This window comes from Pezoporus flaviventris, unplaced genomic scaffold (assembly GCF_033815535.1).
Source record: "Pezoporus flaviventris isolate CSIRO_AGI_PZ_B2104156 unplaced genomic scaffold, CSIRO_AGI_Pfla_v1 ptg000001l, whole genome shotgun sequence".
Lineage (NCBI taxonomy): Eukaryota > Metazoa > Chordata > Aves > Psittaciformes > Psittacidae > Pezoporus > Pezoporus flaviventris.
The window spans coordinates 579649-598351 of record NW_026892549.1 but is presented as its reverse complement, the minus strand read 5'-3'; the positions used below and the strand labels follow the sequence as shown (position 1 = coordinate 598351).

Sequence of the window (18703 nt, the reverse complement as noted above, 5' to 3'; positions counted from 1 at the left end):
TTGGACTGGTGCTTCATGCTGTGGGGAAGGGAGGGAAGATGTTGAGCTCCTGGAGGTGCTTCCTATTGGAGGAGAGAGAGATTTTAATCTGAGATCCCTGCTGGCAACTCTTGCAAAGGGGGATTAATTACATGAGGGTAAATTCTTCCCTGGTGGGGCTGTCATGGAGCTGATTCTGCTGTTATTTTGGAGGAGGGCTGTGTGTATTTCTTTCTTTTTGTTGTTGGTTTTGGGCTCTTTTTCATATTTGGGATTTTTCTGGGGGGTGACCTGGTCTTCTGGCTCATGTTCCTTCTGGCTTTCAAACAGGTTCCAGCAGCCAAAGGTGTGTGTATTTGTATGAGCCCTTGCAGAGTTGATACACAAGATCCTGTCCTGGCTAAATCACTACTTTGTTGCTTTGTAGGCCTCTTTCTTTCACCTTTCTGATAGGACTGGGGGAGTGAAAAAGGGGATATGCAATCCATCTGTCTCTCCATTTTCCAGCCATGCAACCCCCTAACATGGAAATGATGGGAGAGCCACATCTCTCCCCTCTTCCCTGCACATCTAGCTCTTGGCTGCTTTTCCATCAGCTGCTCTTATTTTAACACTTCTCTCTCTTTGCAGAGAAATGGATGAAGCTGCAGCATCTTGGGGAACTGCTCACCAACAGCTACAGGCTCAACCAGGGGAAAGGGCTGAGCAGGTAAACCCTTCTTTCCTGTCATTTCAAAGGTCCTGCTGGAGCTTTATTAAATGGTCTTCTCCAGAGAGATGACAGCTGAAGAATACACAGAAAAGCCAGATTTCTTCTGCAGCTAGCTTCTGATGTCTTAAGCATTTTTTTCTTGATGAAGCAGAAGGGAATATTCATCCCTGTGGTTCAGCTCAGTTGACAGTGAAATGCAGCCAGCTCTTAGTGAAACCCAGGACTGTGTAGAAGGAAGGGAGGAAAGGAGGAAAGTCCTCATTTCTGAGCAAAAGGGGTGACAAACTTAAGGGAACGTGGATGCCAGTGTTGTCTGAGAACAGCTGGGGTATCTCTACTCTGGGAAAGGGGTCTCCGTGGAGTTTTTTCATTCCAAAAGGTTTGCAGCACCTGGTCTTAGAGCATCACCTAAAAATGAGAGAAAAGTGGAAGCTGTCACAACCTCTATAGAAATATGCTGAAGCATGAAACAGTCCTCCTTACAGACACAACATCTGGGTGTAGAGTAACCAGTAAAAAGTATGCAGCCCTCAGCTTGTGCTGCTTCTCCCTTCCAAGTGGCCCCTTTTATCTATCCCTTCTAAATGATTCCAGTGAGCTGCTTCCATGATCACTTTAAATTTTCATCCTTACTCTTTTTCAAGCTAACAAGAATTACCTTTCACTCTGTCAGTCACCCACTAATAACCTTGCCTGTTTGCTGATCAAAACTGACAGAGGGTGAAAAGAAGTATTGTGTTCCTACTGTTATTGTGAAAATAGGCAACTAGGGTAGAGGGAAGAGAAACCTCGTGAAGGGAAAAGCTACAGCAGGGAAAACACTATTTTTAAGCACCAGAAAATCCAGCCAAATAACATTATGCCCCAGAGTCCATACTCAGGCAGTTCTGCTCTTCACAGGACTGATCGTTCCTGAAGCAGTTGCACAGCAGATTTTACTGGTTGCTGCCTGACTGTCTCATTCCCCACTTTCCTCTTAAAAATCACTGTTGCAAGACCATGGGAACAGAAATAGTTCAAGAGAGCAATTCATGGGACTAGCACTTTGAGAGAGACCTTGTGCTAACCTGGCTGCCAGTTTATTTTAAAGGACAATGAAGAGGGTCAAAGTCATCAGCTCTGAGGTCATTTGAATGGGGATGAGTAAAAATGGGTCAAGTAAGCTGTTTGCATTAAGTTTGTCAGCACTCACAGATGATGCTGACCGGAGATTTTTAAAGTCTCCCTACTAAATCATCAGAACTGAGGTGGGATGTGAAACCTGGTGATGTAAGTGCAACAAGACCTATTGTCAGGCTTTAACCAGACCCTTCTGTCCTCCCTGATTTGATAGAGGATCTTCATCAAGGCTTGCTCTGAAAGAGTTAATGTATTTTACAAGGAAAGCTGCCATCCCTCAAGGTCATTTTATCTCTTAGTTACATGAATTCTAGGAAAGCAAAGATTCCTTCCAAGTTGCTGGTTTATCCAAGTGATGCTGTTACAGAAATTGTTGTATAAGATCCAGGTTTTTCCAGGGTATAGCGAGTGTGTGTGGTGTTTAGATTTAGACTGTGTGCTGCCAAGCTACTGACTCCCTTTTTTTATCCTGTCTTCCTCCTCCCAACCTCTCTCCCCCAAATCACAAGCCTAAGAATAATTAATAAGAATAATAAATAAACAGATGAAAGTGGAAACATTCCCAAAACCTGTTATCACACAAGCAGTTTCAGTCCAGATCATGCTAGTTTCACATTGAGCCTTGGAATTGTCAATTCTCATTACTTCTCAGTGTTGAGTGCAGGAACAGAGAATTTCAATCTCTGTTTTCCAGAATCAATCCCTCTGTTTAATGCGGTGGGGAAAGTTGAGATGAAATATAGGTCTCGGGGGACTTCCTCTGTGTGAAAGCTTATTACAGCTGTAACAAAACCTTCTAATCAGAACGGATTCTGTTACTTGCAAGATATTCTGGTCTTGGGCGGGGGGGGGGGGGGGCAAATGAGAAAAAGATGGCAAAAAGCTTTAAAAGCAATTAAATGAGAACCACATTCATCCCCCCGGCTTCTTCTTCCTCATTGCTTGCAATTGCTGTTTACACAGACTATCTTCTCTTCTGCATTTTGCCAGGGGTCTTGTGAGATCTGTAGGAGTTTTACTGGGTCAGGCTGTTGAATAACATTGTGCAGCAAAGCAAAATTTACAAACCTGGATTCACCCACAGGAATGGAAAACTGTTTAGTGGTGTTTGAAATATAGAATCCATATTGCCATAGCGAGAGAACCTAATGGGCTATCTAAATGTAATATTCAGTTACGGCTGAAGACAGGGAACCGCTTAAAATGTGTCATAGTGTCCAATATAATAATAAAGTCACAGACAGAATCAGGGTGTCTCTGGGCTTTTACTATATAAATGGCTTCACTAAAGCAACCAAGAAAAATATAAGTGCCAGACCCTAGTGTAGACATGTACAAGTTGTTTTCCTCTGGTTTAGTTTCAATGAATTATATTGGCTATCAAAGAGATGCAGAGAAAGTGTGAGGGGGAAAGCAAAAGGTAAAAAATGATAGTTTCTTGCTCAAGATCAGGGATTGAGTCACTATTCCATGCACTACCTGTTTCTTGTTGCTTGATATGGTCTAACAACCTAACTGATTCTTTGGGGTATCTAGCCATGCTATGGGTGTTCTGCAGCAGGGTGGTCCACAGATCAGAAATAATGTTGAGTTAGGAGAACATGGAAAGGGACTGCACCATGCAGGGGGCCACTTTAAGACTTGGAGAGAAGACCTGTGAGACAGTCCTTTGGGCTCTCTATGTCTCCCTGCCCATGATTTGCTGGATGAGGCTGGCCACACTTTCATTTGCTAGTGGTGAATTAACTACCCAGTGGTCACAGCCCAAGGTGCTGGGAGTTTTGAGCACCATGAGGGCACTGGGTGAATAGGGTTAGATTACAGATGTGCTTTTCAAATGTTTTTACATTCCCAATGGCAAAATGAGTCGTTTGAGCTGGTGACAAAGACATCTGAGAGAAAGATATCTTAGTATATGAGCCAGTGTTTTATTTCCACAAACCACTCAGTTTGTACCCTCAAGAGGGACTTGTCAGGATGAAACAAAGACTGGCATAGAATTTGTCACTGTCAGATGCCCTTTTGGAAGGGACTGGCACTCAATTCTTGCACCCAAAGCTTAGGAAATAAGAACCAAGCTATTAGGCTGAATATCCCTGGAATGACAGCCTTCACTCCTCTGTTACTGGTTTTAATGTGATCTTCATCTGAACCTCCTGGATGATTCACCAGAGCTTTTCTGGGGAAATTCCATGTTATTGTTTCTTTATTTAGATATTTTCTTGGGGAAAAAAAAAACAAAAACAACTAAAAAAAAAAAACCAACACAGTACGCAACACCACTGATGTTAAATCCTGCTGGACTATAGGTAGACGAAAATCAATGAAAAGATGCTTCCTGCCTCTTGAGATTTGGGCTGCCATCTGACCCTACTCTTTTGTCTATTGTAAGTTCTTCTATGGTCATCTCTTATTCCACATAATTCTACCAGTTGACACGAATTTGGGGGAAATATTAGGAAGCTCCCTCTCCAAGGGTTACAGTGACACTACTAAAATAAAAGCAGCAAGTGCCATGGTGTTCATAGGCAATACGGCCATGAGAGTGATCTGGGGAAGAGATCAAAAATCATTTTATCCTCCCTGCTATCCAAGTGAAACACTGTCTGCATGCTGGGGCTCAAAGAAAGCAATCTCATTTTCATCCATCTCTCCTGTGTATATCTCCCCCTTTTCTCTTCTCTCCTTCCTCCTAAGAAATACAGGATTTGGGGTGGTAAAATTATAAAGCTGCTGTTTAAAGTTGTTTCATTATGTGAAATGAAACTCAGGTAATGAACATTTCCAGCCCAGCCAGTGCACTCTCTGAGGTATATTTTTATCTCCACAGTGCCAGAGATTAACTGTACATTTATCTTAATGGTATCACCCTTTAGTGTTAATGGAAGCTATGTGTGTAAATCCCTGACCATTCAAATGAGAATACGCTTTGAATGACCACAGTAAATCAAAGTAAATGGAAGACCCCTGCAGGCCAAATTCATCCCCAGAGCAATTCCTGAGGCTTTTAGGAAGCTTATGCCAAGCAGGCACAGCAAGAACAAACACAGTAGATCATGTCACCTGCTTTATGATTTCAAAGTAGTCATGATGATGATGATACTTCCAGTTGTAACAAGGTAATTTGTGCTTTAAAAATGACTTGCAAAGGAAAAGCTTCACTGGATTTGGTCATTTTGGGACACCTGTAGTACTTGGAAAAATGGAATCAGTTGTTTCTTTTTATAAAAAGGTTGATTTATTGACATGTTTGTAATTTTTAAATGCCTGTTATTTCTGGTCTACATTTCTCTGAAAAATGGAAAACTAGTAAAAATATGTCTATGAAGGTATCAAAAGTGATGCCTATTGAAGAAGAGAACATATATTTAATTTCAGCTGCTTAGATACCTTTGGACTGATGAAATTTTGTGAAAATGTGTCCATTTTAAACACAAAACCTATCAAATTCTCAGCAACAACTCCAATGCCCTTTTCCAAGAAATACAGTCAAGAGAGACATAAAAGAATAAAGAGATGTAGTGTTCCTGAGTCTGTAAAGTAGAAACAAATACCATACAGCAGAATATATTATATAAAGTCTTTTGTGCTTCATTTAGGCACAAAAATCGAAGTAAAAGGTAGACAAGCCATTGTCCTTCGCTAATTTGCAGATTTATGTTTTTTTTTTAGGTGAGGAACACTGTAACTTAAAGGACACTGATGAAAACAGGGGTAAGTATACATCAAGAAAGGAGTTTCTTCTTTCAAAGAGTCTACAACTATCCATATGTAGAAATGGCCTGGAATTTTATTTCAGACTTCATCAGCAACTCTGCATTGCTTGAAAAATACATGAATTCCTTTTGCCTACAGTTTCCAAGTAGAACTGCTTGAGCAGAAAAATGAGAACTGGGAAGTTAAACCTTTTTGCTGGTTTTCATTGTGAAATAGAACAAAATGCAGAAGGGAAGACAGAGGTCATTGTTAGCTAAAAAGAGAAAATACCAGTACTTAGGTTGTTTGATGGGGGCACTTGAAAAAATGGCTCTGAATTCCTCCTTCAATCTGTCTGATTCAGTGATCTCTCTCTTCCTGTGTCACTTGGCTTTGAGGATTGCTCTGTCTCCACGGTGACAGAGCCAGTGCTTATCATCAGCTTCACCCTGCTGTGCAGGATACGTCGAGCTTGGTGGCAACATTGTTAAATAATTCCTCATTACAGCTTTGCAAGGGAGGAAGAGAAGCCCCCAGCTCTCAATGTCTCCATCCAAGGTCTTTTGGATCTCATAGATCAGACATAGTGCAGGCTATTAAGGAGTTAGGAAATCACCAGCCAAGTACCTGACCATCTCTGATCATTTTAATGAGCCCAGTGTTTCCACACTGGATAAATCTCAGCTGGAGCAATGCATTAGGAAATGAGAAGAATGTGGAAGGCAACAAAGAAAAGCCTGGCTATTTTCAGTTGGCATAACCTGCTATAAAAATTCTCTTTTCCACTCTGGATATTGATTAGAGGTTTGCATGCTGAAGAAGGTGAACATCACTCCTACACCTTGCACCCCCCGAAACATTCACTTTTCTTGTACGCATGCTTTATTTCAAAGCATGGGAAAGGGCTTGGAAATAAAGTTTCTAGTTTCAAATCTAGTTTTCTGTTCAGCTGTCTTCCAACATAACTCTAAAATTAGTTCATGTGCTTACGACTGCTCTATAGAAAGATTGTGGCCATTTCCATCCCTGGAGCTTCTCCATTCTTGTTTCTTCAAGAACTTCCCTCCCGTTTTGTTTAGAAATCTTTTAAGCATTTCCTTATTCACCTAAGCAACCCTGGATCATCAAGCAGTCCACAACTACCTTACTCCAGGAGGAATGTAAAGTTGCCATCAAGAGCAAGGGGAAACTCTTTTGCACTTTTGAAATCACCACAGAAGTGGAACGAGCCATTGAGTGAAGGTCTACATCTAAAACTCCCCCACGCTGCAAACTGTTCAAATCTGACCTACTACTTTGAGTTAAATTGAAGTCCCTCCAATATCTGTTTCTGGAACTCAAAATATTTTGTTAGTTTATAGCTGTGCCTGAACTTTTACTCCACTCCTGTGTGCAACCAAGACTGAAAGCCTAGGAGACAACAAACAAAAGGGGTAGTTCTTGGCCCAAGTGACAATCAGGAAGCACTGAATTTGTTGTGAGACTAATTAAATTCCTGACCTGTTTCTGCAGTGGTGAGAGGATTACAGAAATCAGCTGGGAATCTGATGGGGACATGCATCTAAACAGAAAGATGCTGTGCTGACAATTAAACTAGAAAAGTACTACTGGTGTCCCTCCGTTGACTCCAGTGGCACTGAACTTGAAAAAAATAGACTCACACAAAACTGTTTTCTGAAAAACATGAGACTTTAGGGACAAAGATGGGAGAGTGAACAAATGGGGCTTTTTTTGTCCCCTCTGAGGAGGAGGGCTTGCAGCTAAAGAGGAGCTCTTCCATCTTGCCCTCCCCCTTTGAGCTGATGACCCCACCTGTTATGAGCCAGAAGTAATCAGAGAAACGAACAACACAAGCGGTATTTTTACAGGATGAACCCACCAGGTCAGCTGGAGGCCTGCTGTAACCCAATATTGAGTTGTGGCTGCAGACAGGCACGACGCAAGGTTTGGGGGAGGAGGGTGATGAAGGATGGGTGGAGGGAAAGCAGGGCAGTCCCAAAAGAGGCAGAAATTTGCTTAGGAGCCTTCTGTTTCCCTTTGGTGTCCCTGAAAAATGAATAGTGGGGATTGTTGATGAAACGTGTGAGCCAGGGCTTGTTTAAGGGGGAGGATAAGGGAAAGTGGTGGGGTAGGGCAGGGGCAACGGGATCATTTGTAGAACAAAGAGCACATGTGTACGCAGGCAGTGTGTGCCTAGTCCACAGGGGAAGGGGGTCACACAGAGGTATCTGTTTCGTTCATTCACCCGCCTCTCTCTCCTTTTGTGCATAGTAAACAGAGACCCATATCACTTCAGACCTCCCCCTTTCTGACCCCTCCTGGTATCGCCAGCACTGGACCAGCCCATTTCTTCCAGGGTGTAAGACCCTGGAAGTCCCTATTATCTGCCCATGGCAGAGCTCCCCCTATGCCTCTCATGCAGAGTCAGAGACTTGCTACTGAAGGGGCTGCCTGGGGAAGAAACACCTGCAAGGAGCCACAGCTGTGGTGCAAGCTGCTCTCCTAATGCTCTGTTTAGGATTACAGCACTCTAGAGCATCACATTACCCCAATGACTGCATTGAAACCTGGTATTAATTCACATTAGCAAGGATCAGATTTAGTATGTTGGGAGGGGGAGGACTGTTATTGTTTCTAAAATTGCTGGAGGAAACTTCTAGGACTGGTCTTTCATTTATCCTGGCAGTAGTCAGAGGAGTTTCTTTGTTCCTCCACACCCCTGGCCACTCATCCAATCTCCTCTTGCATGAATGCCTCTAAACACAGGCACTTGTTTTCATGATGGGGTTACTTGTTCATTTTTAATTTTGGTGTGCCAAATTTAGTAACTTTCAAAGCAAATTTCTGTATGTTGTGGAATTGCTTTGGACTGCATTACAACAGAACAGGGTCTTCTAATACTGGGAGACAGATACAATGTGGTGGGTGATGACCTCTTCTCCATGCCCATGATGGATTACCCAAGATGAGAAAAAGGGAAAGAGGTTCTAAGCAGTAAAAACAGTGAAAGTCTGGGACAGATTTGAGCAAGGAGGGTATGGAGTCTTCATTTCCAGTTGATTTTAAGAATATCTGCTGGTTAGATATGATTTGTCCTTGTGTGGGTACATTTCATACACCCTTCAAGGTCCCTTTCAACCTGTTTTGTCTTTTTTTAATGCAGCCGTTATAATAGTGAGGTGAAGTTACTTTTCTCACCTGAAAACTTCGTGTAGGATACATTTCTTCTCTTTCCCTACCCATACTACCTCTTCTTTACTGCTGAAGCTGTTTCTATATAAGGAGTGTAGGCATTCCCTGGACTTACGGATTGTACATTGAGCGGTGTGTTTGATTGTGTCTGAAGGGCCTCATGATACCACTCTGGTGATTTTCCAAGCCAAAGGCCATTCCACACATATATATAATTGACCCCTGATCTGTAGTGGTTCTTCTTGAATCCAAAAGAACATAAATATCAGTAGCAAGACCTGAACTGCTCAGTACAGCTAGTATTAAATATCACCTGAATGCCCTGTAGAGTCTTGGAACGGATATGAAAAAGGAAGTGAAAGAAAGTATTTGAACTGAAGCCTTCAGAGACTGCAAATCTCCACCATGTTTGTTAATTTTATTTATAGTTTCAGAATGATCTTGAAATGTCATTAGTATCAGCTGTGCTACAAAATTTGGAAAGAGAGGGGTGGACTAGAACAATAGGAACAGAGACAAGACATGAGGTCTCATGCCTTATACAGTGCCTGGGGTGAAGAGCGAGGACTAGCACATCATCTACTAACTCCTGCATGACATTTCTTTGTGTAGAGGAGAGACTACTTCTGCCATTTTTTAGAATGTCAACCTTGCGCATAGAAATCTTCTCCGGATCATCCAGATTTGTGAAGCCAGAAGAGGACATCTGAATATCAGGTTTCATCTCTTGTACAAACATGGGCTATCAAACTTCAGCTTATTACTTCTTTAATGAGCCCAAATATTTTGTTCTGTAAAAACACCCAGGAGATGGGAAATCAAGTGTTTGTGTGGGGCTTTATTCCACTTAAGCTGGTAAACCCTGATTCCCTTCCCCTGCCACTCTAATGTAGTCCCATACCATCCTGATAGGAACTGTATACACTGCGGAGGACAGTCAACTCTGGAGTTCTTGTTATCGTCTCGAGATGAAAGTACTGTAAGATTGACCATCCATACTATCTCATACATGCCATGATGCCACTCTCAGATGGCAAATATTGCAGACAGCTTTGTCATCAGTCAGTTTGGGATCATACTTAGTGAGTTGCAGTGATGGACTGTCAGAGCCTGGTTCCCTCTGGAATCAGTAGAGAAAAGTAGGTGTTGACTTATATTAGGGCATCTATTGTGGCCAGGCTGAATATAGCTCTCAATCTTTATTCCTTTGGTAGGTCTCCTGCTGATGCTGTGTTTTTAGCGCTATTACTTTCTCTTCTTCTCTGTGCTCTGACACCCAAATTTATTGATGTTCATTTTAATTCTCCTGAAATAAAAAACAAAAAAGGAAAAGAAAATCCTTCTTTCATTATACATGTGTGTTTCTCTGAAGGCTCCAAGGATTACACTGTTGTGTATGCAAGCTGAAGGCAATGCTGTGCCAACCTGATTTATCTCTTCAGCTTATCACTCTCCTGACAACATGATTTCATACCAGGCAGAATAAATGGGCTCCTGATAGAGTCACAGCGCAGCTTCTCAAAGGCCATTCTATCTGGGAAACTCCAGATATTTCTGAGAAACCCTGGAAGTAATTAGGTGACTCCAGGAAAATCCAAGGAGTTAAGAGAACTCTGTTGGGGTTGTCCAGGCATGTTCTCCTAAGCTGCATTTGGATATATCAAAAAATTCATAATTCTCTGCAGATCTAGGCATTTGAGTAAAATGAGTGTTTGGAGGGTACAGAAGGACCAACAGAAGAAGCTTGGTCATTAGTGGGAACTACTTTTCTCTCAGTCAGCATCAGACAAAATACAGTGTTAAGCTGTCCTGCCTGTGGATCTTGATGTGTTTGTGAGAACAGCATGTATTCCCATGACACGAGGGAGGTTTAGCAGAGAGCACTGAGGGAGCTTTTCTGAAAAGACATAACCACAGCTCCAGTTGCTCCTGATCCGTCAAGATCACTCAGCATTTTCTGCAAGAAAAGTAGATGACCAGCGTTTGGGTAGGATTTTTGTTATAGAAGTGAATTTGCTTCTGCTTTAATTTTCTGCTTTCACCATCAGCTGCAGGCACATCCCTTTTATCCTTCCTTTCCTGAGCTTTTATAAACATTTTGCTGTGAAACAGCTACTTCCACTCCTCTCTACATTTCATCGAGGAGCAAATATGTCTCTGGTATGCCTTCTGGCTGGATTTGTGTAGAATGAAAGGTGTTGATGCACTGTCTCATACCAAGCAATACTAACAAACCAAACAAAAAGGAACTTCTCTAAAGCCAGTGCAGAAAATAAACTGCTGTAGAAATAGTGAGCATCATCTAAAAATGAGTAACAGTCAAAATAAAATCAATTTGTTCTTTGCAACAAGACATACACAATCACATTGCCTGACTCTCATTAAGGCATAGAAAATCCAACATCTGCATACATGATGAAATTTCATAACCTCCCCTGTATAACCTTGATTGCTTTTGACACTTGTGACTTATGACAGGTTTAGAGGTCAACCCTGAAGCATGAGTATTGTTTCAATCATGCTGCTCACTCTCATGAATTACGTTAGCAAGGGCTTGGTCACAGTTATCTGTACAACAAAGAAATATTGTAGTAGAAGTTGTAGCATGGTAGGATAGTTGTTGTGGTGATGTAGCTGAAATGTCTGGGAGAGAGATTATCATTGTTGAAAAGTCTACATAGTAGTTTAGTGCAGTCCATGGGACATATTTTTTTTCTTAGGATTTATGAGTAAAGCTTGGTAATCGATACATATTTTGGATTGGTCACCAAAATGGAAAATTGGAAAGGAATTAAGTCTCAACCAACATGACAATCTTTTGAGTTTTTGGATGAAAAAGAAGGTTGATTTTGGATTTGACAGAAATGTTTCACTAGACTGAAATTGAAAGGCTTTTTACACTTAGCTACTCAGACCATTTAGAAAGTTGGTGGGGTTTTTGTTGTTGGGTTTTATTTGTTTGTTTGGTTGGTTTTGTTTTTTCTTTTGTTGCTTTTAAATGCAATGGCTATTTTTATTTGTAAAGTACCATTTCAAAACTCCTCTGAATGTTTTGTTCTAAAAGATTTCAACACAGATGTGTTTTTTGGCCAGAAATATTCACCACACTCTGCTCAGTTTGGTGATCTCTTCCAGTCCTACCCTAACACCAGTTTTTGGCACATTAACTATTATTATTATTAATAATAACCATAATATCATCACCCAGCTGTGCTTAGAAGGCCTGGGCAACAGTCCCAGATCTGCTATGACAAATCTTTTCAACTCTCTGGGCTTCTGTTTCACCTCCCACTCTTTGGCTCTCTTATCTAGTCAGATTTAAAGTCATAGGGTCAGGAATTCTCACATACTGAGCCTCTTATATACACACTGATGCTTAGATGACTGCTTCTCCTGCAGTAGCATAAATGGTGGATATTCTGCTCCATCCTTTCCCATCTGCCAGCCCATTACAGAGAATTTGGAGGTGTCTCAGCCTCCTAAGTTTGCTCATGATAGAAGGGAATCTGAGGAAGCAAAACTGAACAGGAAACGTTGGCTTTGTTTGGTTTGGTTTTTTTTTTGTTTATTTGTTTTGTTTGCACTCCATATGCAGAGACTGATTTGTTAGTTTGTAGAATGGGTGAAACCAAACTGTGGCTATAAGCACTGCAGCCAATCTTTGCTCAGGTGCGATTAACTTCTGTGTGAAACAATACAGTATAAACACAAAATACTGTTTGCGTAGAAGACTAGCAAGGATCTGAGGCTGAATGTAAGTATAAAAAAAAAAAACAGAGAGAAAGGGTGGGGAGTAGGTTGAGGGAGTCAGATATATGGGAGAGGGAACCAGGCACAGAGCATTAGAGCCAGTTTGAAAGCCAAGACTTGCAGACTGCAGAGATGGTGGTAGAAAAATCAACATACTTTTGAGGCAAAATACTGTGGAGAAAGTTTCCAAAAAGACTCAAAGAGCCCATCTCATACAGTTTAGTGTTCTACCAGGAGCAACTAGGACCTTATGTGCATCTTTGTAAAGCCATGAGGATAGCATCAAAGATACCTGACTGCCTCATTTCCTCCTTCCATAGTATTTGATAATTTGGCAACATATTTGCTGAAGAGGTTAGGAGATGCTGCATAGCACACTCTGGAGCAGGATGCCTGATCAAGAACCTGCAAGAAAGTCATGGAGTGCAGGAGAGTCCAGGTTTGACAGCTGACCTGCCCTGTGTTATGGATCTTTTTTTCCTGACTGTTCTTCCCAGAAAATAAGATTAAAAAGTTGTTTTTTGATGCCAAACCACATGAGGGGTCCATTTTGATGGGATATGTGACTTATCCCAGCTGCCTGGAGGGACAGCTTCTGAATTCTGCTTCCCACATTGCCTCTGAACTGATGGATTTTTAAAATGAACATACCTCATTTACGGATCTCCAGTAGCTGGCTTTGCAGCGGGGCAGAGGGAAGGAGGCTGCCTCTCCAGAAAGGTTGCTGTCCGAGAGGCTGGGAAAGGCAGCAGGTTCACTGTGGTGTGAACAAAGGCCTCCAGCACACCAGAGAGCATCTGCTCAGCAGCTGAGGGTAGTGCACCTGCTGAACAAGTGCAGCCGTGCTACTCCTCTCTGCCCTGTGCTTTCTGCGGACCCAAGACTGGGTTATCCACGCCCCCCCCATGTGACAGTGCTGAATGCCAGTTCCAACACACCAGAGAAACACCTTGCATGAGGAGGAGCAGCTGCTGGGGGCTTTTTTGGCAATGATGCAGAAATTGAGTCAGAAGCTGATCCTAGCATAGGGCTACATTGTCAGCTTTCAGATGTTGGCCCTGACAAAGAAGGTTTAACTGAGCCTTGGTTAGAGCTTTTGCATCCATACTGAAAACCAAATTTAAATACTACTGTGCGAGAGGGGGACTGTTTCTTAATTGTTGCAATATTTCTTCTGGGATTGGTCACTGGGCCTGGCATCAAAAGGGTGATTTTGAGTTGTAGAAAACTCTTTTGTGGGTTTTGTGCTAAGAGTGGCTGAAACTTGCTACCAGTTCATTTCAACTACATCCATCGAACCGTAACTCACTACTGCATACAAGTTCAGCAGGAACATTCCCAAAACCCCCGCAGAAGAAATTTACAGTTGCTCAACGCTCTGTTACTGGCGGCCACAACTGTGTGTGCTTCACATGTCTTTGTAATCACTTAATGACTCATTTCCTTAATCTCTCATTTCCTATGGCCTTATTACAAGCAATTCATAAACCCAGATCCATAGCTGTTCTCTGGCTGTAGTCAGGAAGCACTGAGCTGACTGCATCTGGTTGGTTGGCTGAAGTACCCCTCTCTATTCCCCTCTGAAACTTTCCACTGGACCCTGTCTTTTGCTGCAGTGACACCTACTGATGAGGTAAGAGTGTATTAACTACACGTTCCCTTGTTGCCAAACCCAGCCAGCAACCACTTCCTGGCTCTAACCAGATGTTTCTGCTTTTCTGGAGCAAATTTCACACTACACCAGGAGAAGTTTTGCACGGTCTTGACTGTAATGCGTAGGTGGCCAGCAGACCTGAACAGAGATCATGGCAGCAGGAGGAAACGGCTCTTCGTGTATAGGCTTCCCATTTAGTCACCAACCAACTGATGGCCTTGGGAAGCAAATCTTGCACAGAAATGATGCCAGAGGCACTGTGTGCTATTGACTTAGGAAGCAACTAAATGGCCAGCATGCCTTTGATTTCCTCTACGGGTTCTTTTATTTTCTGAAGAAAGAGCTACCACCAAGCAGCCATATGCTTGATTCTCCTCATTCCTTGTGGTGACTGGGAGATGGGAAGTGACAGCTTGATGCCCATTCCTAGGTGCAGCCAGGCCAGGGATTTTTCTGTCAGTGAAAATCATTTTATTTTCAAACCCCAGCGCTTTCCCTGAACAATTATATGGAAAATGCAGTTTCAATTAAAACACTACAAAAAAATGACTTGCAGCACCTCAAGAAGGGATGGGGTGGGGTCAGTAGTTCAGCAGGGCAAGAGGAGAGTCAAAGAAAGGAGGAAGGAAATAAGGACACTCTCACTGTAGGCCTTGGCTTTAAACCACTTCACCATAAAGTCTCTCTTTCTACAGTATACCTAAACATTCATTCACAAGGGAGACAGCGTGATAAATGAATGACAGTAGGATAGGATATGAATTGTCAATACATTCTCTGATCTCCCCCCTGCTTTGAGATCCTATCTAAATTCCACTGCAGTTTGACATCACAAAACTGAGGCCAGGACCAATGGATAAGCACTGTGAAACAGTTCTGTAAATCCATGATCTCTAAGCCTGTCTGTAAAGACAAGTGCTACAACAATTGTATAGAGGCTTTAGGACATTACAGGTCTGCACAAGAGAAGGGGCTCTGGAGAGGCTCTATCTCACACTAGAAAACCTGGTTACATTTTAGCCATGGCTTTGTAGGATAAGAGTGCCTGAACATAAATTTCCTTTGTCACTTCGATGCAGAAGCAATGCATCTTGACCATCCATCTTCCATTTCATTGCCACAGCACAAACAGGGCAAATACACTAAAAAGCTAAATGACTTGCCTACCCAATGTATCAAGCATGAGCTTGATGAGATGCAGCAAAGTAAAGCAGAATCTGCCTACAGCCCACAGTAAGGTTTTTGCTTAGAGATCCTCATATTAGAAATTACCTTGGTTACTTATTACTAGCTGCTGGCTGCAGTATGTCAGGTACTGTATGTGGGACCGCCTCCTTCTGTATGGATTTCGCACACCTCTACTGCCTGATTTTCAAGTAAATTTAGAGTCTTCTGGGCACAAAGATGAATTCTCATTGTTTGTTACTGTGACTTCTCCTGTAGGACATGTATCTTGAAACAGGCCATATCTTGAAGACTTGAACCCTTCTGCAGGTGGGAGATGCTACCAAAAGAGGGAAATTGTAGATGCAAATCCTTTCATGTTAGACAAAGCTCCATGTTGAAAGGTTGAGTCAGCAGTTTGCAAAGGTATTCAGCTTTTTAGAAATTCCATCATGGTTGATGGAGATACAAGTGAGGGGCATTAAAAATCATAGGGTTTCCACAGAGCCCACAGACATAAGCAGCAAGATCCTTCAAAAATACCATGTTTGTCCTAAGTAAATCAGAGCTGCCAGAGTTCAAGGGAAGAGAGAGATGTCCTCAGGATGGTACATAGAGAGCAGAGTGTCTTTCTAGTATCTAATTTATTAGAATAATGCAACACGGCGGATCGCATAGCAAGAAAATCTTATATAACTCCCCCTATACACAACCTGACCCGATGCTACAAAGAACTCCAATGTTGCCAGCTGAGAAACCAGTGTTTGTACTGAGACCTTGCAGTCCCCCACCACAAGAAGCCATGGCATCACAACAGATTGTCTGTGATTCCCAGTTTTTACAGGCACAAGAGGTCAGTGCCGCAGCGTTTGCAGGGAATGTGACTTTTCAGCTGTCTCTCTCTCCCCAGTACACTTTGACATTTGTGCAATCTAATAGCAAAGAACCAATTATTCTCTACACTCATATATTTTCCTGCATAGACTCAATGCCACGTGGTTGCCAGGAGCAAGACATCACACTAATCAAGGCAATAATTCAAGGGAAGACAGTGGGAGGCTGTCATGATTGGGAGCCCTGGGTTCTACTCCTGCCTCTCAGCCATGAATATGGACTCAGTCACGCCTGCTCCTTCTTTCCCTCTCCCACCAGTCTTTGCCCTGGTCCTCTCCTGATGTAAGTTATATACAGAAATCAAAGAAGATACATCACTGTACACCAGTATCTCTTGCCATTACTCCAGTTTCCCTATGACCTTCAGGTCTCCTCTTAATAGAGGCACTGTTGTCCAGTGTTTATTATTTCTCTCTTCCATTTCTCAGCACCCAGAATTAGCTCCCCTCTCTCCTTGTGGCTGCAGCAAATGGAGCCATTGGAAAAGTGACACTAAGAAAGGATCATTGCCTTGGTGGCAGAAAAGAGGAGACTGCATTCCCAGAAGACAGAGCCACACAAGTATCCCACTGCTCACCCAGTATCCATAGCCTCTTTTGACCTCACCTGCCACCACTGCATACTGTGAGCTCACAGCATGAAAGATCAGAGACACTTCCAGGAAAGGATCTTGCCTCCAACAGCTGTCGTAAGGTACTGCCTATAATTTTCTCCACCCATAATAGAAAATGCATTAAATGTCACCAAGTACTGACAACTTGGTTAACTGTGATCACCAAAATCCTGAAACTGAGGCACATTTCTCAGTTGTGCTAAATATTGACCCTACCCTGGGGCCACTATATACTCCCAGTGTGTGTATATATATATATCTATATCTCCCATGCTATACCTGAGATATATTATGTATATGTAGATAGATAGATAGTCCAGTCTATACTTGAGCACAAGCAGGCTAGGAATTCAGTTTCAAGTGTGTGGAAACACCTACTTTCCCAGGCTAATATGGTACTGCAACATGGCCTCAAATAGAATAACATGAGGAGAACTTACCTCGTCATCTCCTGGAAGAAGAGGTTTTACAGATATTTTATATGTTTTAATATCATTGTTGACTGTTCTGTCACTAAGTCTCTAGGGCTTTTGCAGTGGAAAGTGTGGAGTGCTGAGTGAGTGTGCTAAAAAATCATTCATCCCCTGCAGATAGGTGGGGTTAATTCTGACTAGCATAAACCTAATGGGGGGATGGAGAAGGAGGATAAACACATGGGCAGAAAAAACAGAAGTTTAAAGACTTACTGCACAGTTAAACTGGACAGGTAGTATTATGCTTCAGCATCATTTGTTTTCGTATAATTACTTCAGATTTGTTTGTTGCATACTAAAAACACCTACAAAGGACCTGCAAGCTTCAAATCCCACTTGTACTGCATGGAGGCAGTGGTTGCACTTTAAAAGAGCACAGGATTATTCAGTGGCAACCTGGGGTGCAAATCAGCTGAAATCTAACCTGAATCACTATGGGTAATCAGTGGAAAGGGCTCAGTTCAGGCTACAAGAGTAAACACAGACGAGGCTGAAAATACTCAAACCTTCTTAAGGAGGAAAAGTATGAGGTAGAGATGGTTTTGGCTGAGAAAAAAAAATCATATTTCAGAGAAAAAGACAAAATGCTCAGATTATGGAGCATTCAGACACGCATACATGAGCAGTCTTCCTCTTTCATAGTGGGATGCAAATGCTTCCTATCTTCCTTTTTGCAAACAGAAGAGACAATTTCAACCTGAATAAGTCTGATTTTAAATGAGCAAAAAGTCAGTACTCCCCCTCCCAAAGGGAACTGGCAAGATAAAAGAGCAGAAAAGCAACACTACAACTGAAATGCCTGCTTGTCTACTTCAGCGTTATGGTGCAGAGAGTTACACAAAAACTAAAACCATTACATACCAGTGCTCTAAAAAAAAATAATAAAAAAGATGGAGAAAGTTAGAGGCCATGGTGGTTTTTTTTGCAGCTGGAGCCCCCAAAACTATAGGAAGCAAATGCTTTGCCTTCTTGATGTGTATGTGGGTTTTTTAAAGGAAAGAAGCTACTAGAGAAATTGGAAAAGATGACTCCTGGTACCTAAGTGGGAGATGGAAGCTAAACTTTATCTAATCAAGACTCTGTGAAATGGGTGTGTAGGGGAAGAAAAGAGGAGGGGAAACCTTTTCTTACCAGGACACACACACCTGAGCAGCTCTTGTATGGGAGCTAATGTTCCCATGATGTGGCTATGCTGGTGTAGGTCCTATTGAGTAATTGGATCCTCCAATCAATGAAAGAAATGAGCTGCTGGTCCTGCCATACAACACCTCCACTGTCTGGGTGCATGCTCTTGCTCTTCCAAGACTGATATATCACTGCGGAGCTCTGGTTATGTTTCACCACTCTTCAGCTTTCTGATCTAAGTTATGCATGTCTTGGTGCTCCTGTGTGTGTGTGTGTTTTAGTACATGGCCTGGAAGGTCAGGAATGTTGGCCCCATGTGATCATATCAAAAG

At 42.3% G+C, this 18703-nt stretch overlaps 1 long non-coding RNA gene across 1 annotated transcript; it reads right to left on the bottom strand.

Moving 5' to 3' along the window:
- Positions 1 to 263: 263 nt before the first annotated feature.
- Positions 264 to 18043, bottom strand: LOC133270338 (uncharacterized). Its single transcript, XR_009743823.1, has 2 exons — positions 17460 to 18043; positions 264 to 1099 (listed from the first exon to the last, which is right to left on the bottom strand). It is a non-coding gene; the product is annotated as an uncharacterized LOC133270338 (long non-coding RNA).
- Between the last annotated feature and the right edge of the window lie 660 nt (positions 18044 to 18703).